Here is a 5306-nt window from a genome sequence, read left to right on the forward strand (position 1 = left end):
GGAACCCCCAGATATTAGATATTTGGCGATTTTGGGTACGTTATTCACCGGAGTTGTTTGAAATTGCGTAGCTAGAATTCGTAATGGGTACTATAGCCTATGACAAAAGAAGCCTCCATATAATGGTACATCCCAAATTCGGTATTTTGATAATTTTAGCGACATCATTCACAGGAGTTGTTTCGAATTTCGTATTTAGAGTTCGTAATGGGAACTATAGTCTATGACAGAAAATTGTCTATGCAGGTCCAGGCCTTCGTACAAGCCCCATATATCAGTATCTCCCTATATTCGGTATTTTGATGATTTTAGCTACCCTACTCACCGATTTTTTTAAAGTTTCGTATTTCAATATTGTAATGGCTTATGACAAATTTTGCCTATATACCCTAATATAACGGCTATATTCGCCATTTTTAAGATTTTAACAGAATTTTTGGCGAATGTTATATTTATGAAAATTTCCAATTTCGTTCCAAATGGTGAAGGGTATTCAAAGTTCAGCCTGGCTGAACCTACTGCTTTTTTACTTGTTTAAATTTCATCCACAATATTTTGTAGGGAATGTAAAGCATTTTGGAAAGCTCTTACCTCTTCATATGCGTGCACTACATTGTGTTGTCACAAAATGAGCCATGCAACTTTCTTCTCTAAAAAAACCATCGATTTCAGGAAGAAATATTGTAAATCATACATTCAGACATTCCCTAAAAATTTTAATCTAAAACGAAACGTCTGTAGTATAGGATATATTATAAAATATATATAAACTAAAATTCCTTCCGTTAGACGTTTTTGCGATTGTGTACATGTGCCTTCTTTTAAAATCAGAAAATAACGAAATGTTAATTAAAGTTTTTTCTTTGTATTTAGTGCCATCTTGTGAAAGCTTTTAATATTACCCTCAAATTTTTATCTCTTACGAACAACACATCGACACACAGATAATAAATAATGCAAGCTTTTTTTCATTTGACATTTTAAGAACATGCGCACTAAAACAAAGCATATTGTCAATTTCCGATACAAAATATTTATTGACCCCGACGTGATTTGAACACGCAACCTTCTGATCTGGAGTCAGACGCGCTACCGTTGCGCCACGGAGTCATGTTACCCGGGGGGTGTTTTAATGTCCATTGAAATTATTATTGTCATGTTTGTGTAAAATGTGTACAGTAAAACCTAATATGATTTGTTCAATTACTAATAAATGTTTGCAGAATCTTTAAAAAGAAAAAAAAAATATTAAAAACCAACCAAGTGGGCATAAACCCCACAGAAAACAATATAATTTAAGGAATATTTTATTTATATAAAATGCATATCATGCCCAGAAATGCACGTAAGTCTAACTGCCATGTTTTATTGGCAATTTCTGCAATTGATTGTCAAAGACATACATACATGTTCTTCCCTAACATTGGGGGTGGTTTTGAAATGAGCCTTCAACATCATCAGGCTATATTTTATTAATAACAAAGATGTTGCAAATTAAACACAACGTTAACAGTTGACTCCGTGGCGCAACGGTAGCGCGTCTGACTCCAGATCAGAAGGTTGCGTGTTCAAATCACGTCGGGGTCATCAGAGCTATTAATGTCTTTGGGACCGCTCCCAAGGTCCCTTCTTTTGCATTGATGTTATATGCAATTTGTTGTCCAAATTTCTTTAACCCTCCGACGGTTGGGTCATCCGTTGCCCTTATACGAAATACAAAGCCCACAAGGGTCCATTTCTATGGAATCATATACGGAAATTCATTTCTTATTTTTATACCCTACAACACTATGTGTTGGGGGTATTATAAGTTTGATTGGGCCAGAATTTATGTAACACCTCGAAATATTGGTTCCCCATATAGGAAAGTATATATGGATCTTCCTAGCTCGCCGAGCTGAGTCGATCTAGCTATGTATGTCCGTCCGTCCGTCTGTCCGTCTGTCCATGTTAATTTGTAATCACTCTACAGGTCGCAATTATGGTCACGAAATTCAGAATGGAGGTGGGGCTTAGGTCAGAATAGAACCCTATTTCTTTTGGAGATGATCGCATAATATTTAGGGGTTGAAATGGACCAAATACTGAAAAAATGTCGGATTTTGCAGTAGCTATACAGGTCGCAATTATAGACCAATCGACGCGTAATTTCGTATGAAGCTAGAGTTTAGGGCGGGGAAGAAGCCTACCAATTTGGGTGGTCATCGGATAATATTTAGCGGGTAAAATAGACCATATATTTTGGGTTGAAAAAATTCAACATTTTTCATTAAACCGCGAATATTTTAAATCCCGGCGAAATCGCAAAGCCATGACAAGGTTACTTCTGATCTTTACATTGATGTTAACATCCAACAAATCGGATATATAGCAAAATATGTGCGATATATATGTCATGCTTGAAAGATCTCTTATATGTCGAGAACGGCTGAACTGATTTCGACAGTTCTCATTAATTCAGAATGGCCTCTTGGCAGGAAACAAAAAACGTCTAAAAAATCGCATAAAAATATCTCTCTAAAGATGAAAATATTGATTTTGTAACATTTTCTCATATTTTTTCAATTTTGTCATATTTTTGGCATATTTTCATTTTGAATTAAACATTTGGTAATATTTCTACAGCTAACAAAACTAAATAGTTAGGATATCAGGATATCATATACAGATCGCATTTATGGCCCGATCTTTATGAAATTTTGCATGGGTATAAGATGAGGATCAGAATAGAAGCCTACTCTTTTTGGAGATGATCGCAATACATTTAGGGGTTGAAATGGTCCAAAAAACTGCAAAATTGTCAGCAGGTCGTAATTGTCGCCCGATCCTCACGCACATTTGAATGGGGGTTACCGGACATTGCAAAAGCCAAGCAGTTTTGGATGGCCATCCAAAAATATTCAATGTGCGAAATAGTTTGCTAACTTTCGTAGACAAAATACGAAAATGTTTATTCCAGTGACTCTTTGGAGAATTCACAAATACAGGAAAGACGCACTTCTGACTATTTCGTTAACGCTGATTTCGTGGAAGAATATAATCAAATGTCTGTATCTCATTTAGATGCGTTTCAGTCAAAAACCAATAATAAATGTTAATCTTTTGCCACTTCTGAGAGATTATAGGTCTTTGGGAAATATTGGTTCCAGATCTAGGAAGACCATTTACGTGCAACATCTACCAATAAATTGGATACGAGCAAATTAGTTTAAGTTGCTATTATTCGAAAATTAGAGAACGAAACCTGATGGTTTTCTTTTATAATTTGTCACAATATCTTGTGGAATTCTTTCGAGTATCTCGCCTATATAAACAGTATCGTTTATTATAGTGTTGTAGGGTATTCAACGGTCGGCCCCGCTCGACTGTAGCCTTTGCTTACTTGTTTTACTTTTGATTCATTATTATTTATTAATTATTCATTCAATAAATCATTCCTTTGAAAGAATACAATGATTTTGAGTCGCAGTCAGCCACAATATCTTTAGGTATTGGCGGAATGTATTGTGTTTAATTGCAATATTTGCCAGATATCGTTCATAATCCAGTTGAATTTGCCAAATTCCATGCACGTAGGGAGCGCGTACACACCAAAGACCGGGAATGGTAGGTAAGTTGTGTGTTAGTAGTACCAACTACAGTCTAGTTCATCAGACGGTAATAGATAAAATATACTATTGGCAATTACAATTTCTACGAGAAGGAATATTGTAAGCAACTTCGCCAGTTAAGAAATTAGAATCAATCAAACCGCATGTTAATTTGATGATAAATAAGATTCAGCCCCTGAATTGGGTGTATATGGGTGTATATATATTGTACTAGCTGGCCCGGTCCGCGTTGCCGGCCCGTAGTTTTGTCTATTATGCATATATTCCCAAGCATAATTATTCACAGATATGACTGATATAAGTGTTCACGTACAGGTCGATTTAAAGTGTTTTAAAATACCTGTACCCATTTTTAACCAGTGGGCTTCAATATTTAAACCGTGGGCTTCAACTGTGTGGATGTGCTATACAAATCTATTAAAAAGTAATATCAATCTTATCGCCATATAAGGGATCAAATTAATTTTTAATATGGTAAAAATCGTAGCAAAATCTTCCAGTCAAATGAGCAGTAATTTGGAATTTGCTGTATTTTGTATGCTACATAATTGAGGGCTGAATGATTTAAGAATAGCCAAAGTTAATTACTTTATTAAACCCATTAGCAACATAGATTGTGCATTAGAGTCCTCATAAGTCCCCCTAACCATGTCAATCTGTTTGTCCGCCAAAAGGTGGACTTGAGAGGGTATTATAACATGGATAAAAATTCTAAAATTTGTAGATATGTTGAAATTTAGTGTAAGATTTTCACCCCCTAATACGCATTATTAGCCAATTCTTTGAAATGTGGTTAAATTAGGAGGTACCTTCTTTATATGGGCACTACTCCGAAACATCGACCTACATTGAAAACTTTCTTCTACCCCTTATAATCCAAGATGACAAATAGAGGCCAAATCAAAATATAGCAGAACAATATAGCATGTCATAGCATTTCGCGTGATTTAATAAGTAAAAATAGTTTTATCCACCTCATAATTGAGGGCAGAATGATAAGATGGGAATTAATTTTATTTGCCATTTAAATTGTAAGTTGGAGACCCCTTAAAGTCCATATTTTCATCATAGGATAATTCAATGATGATTAAACAAATATTCGGTCCCGCGCTACTTTCTTATATTTGTAATTTCTTCATGTTTCCACAATTTATTTCATATGGATGCACATCCCAAATCAAATCAAACATTAGATGTGAAAGTGGACTTGGGGATACTCAAATGTGGGGACTTTACTTAAATAAATTCCTATGTGGCAATTATCTGTATGATGGTTCCCTACCCCAGGGTGGCATAAATAAAATTTTTTAGCCAAATCAATTGATGAATGTGGTCAATACCAATATGGGCCCTACTCTGAATTTCAAATTTTATGCGAAGAGGTTATCTACCCCCTTAGAAACAAAAATGTCAAATAAGGGCCAACAAATGAAAAAGTGACCGGCCAAGACCCCAAAAATAACTTAAATCATAGATGGTTATATAAATATGAAATCGGGTTGTTCCCTTATCCATGAGTTATGATCGATATAAAGACCTGCAAAAGTGATTTTAGGTATTTTGAATGTTTGGGAAGAATTTCTGGAAGGATATAAAACCTTTTCTTACTAAAAGTCCCATTCGCTCTACTATTTTGCACCTTTTATTTCAATATTGGTATATTACTTATTATTCTCCCAAAGAATTTTGCATTTT

At 35.0% G+C, this 5306-nt stretch overlaps 2 non-coding genes across 2 annotated transcripts; one reads left to right on the forward strand and one right to left on the reverse strand.

Moving 5' to 3' along the window:
* Positions 1 to 1038: 1038 nt before the first annotated feature.
* On the reverse strand, positions 1039 to 1110 carry TRNAW-CCA (transfer RNA tryptophan (anticodon CCA)). Its single transcript has one exon. It is a non-coding gene; the product is annotated as a tRNA-Trp (tRNA).
* A 405-nt stretch (positions 1111 to 1515) lies between these two features.
* On the forward strand, positions 1516 to 1587 carry TRNAW-CCA (transfer RNA tryptophan (anticodon CCA)). The gene has a single exon. It is a non-coding gene; the product is annotated as a tRNA-Trp (tRNA).
* The last annotated feature ends 3719 nt before the right edge of the window (positions 1588 to 5306 follow it).

This window comes from Musca domestica, unplaced genomic scaffold, assembly GCF_030504385.1.
Source record: "Musca domestica strain aabys unplaced genomic scaffold, Musca_domestica.polishedcontigs.V.1.1 159, whole genome shotgun sequence".
Taxonomy (NCBI): Eukaryota; Metazoa; Arthropoda; class Insecta; order Diptera; family Muscidae; genus Musca; species Musca domestica.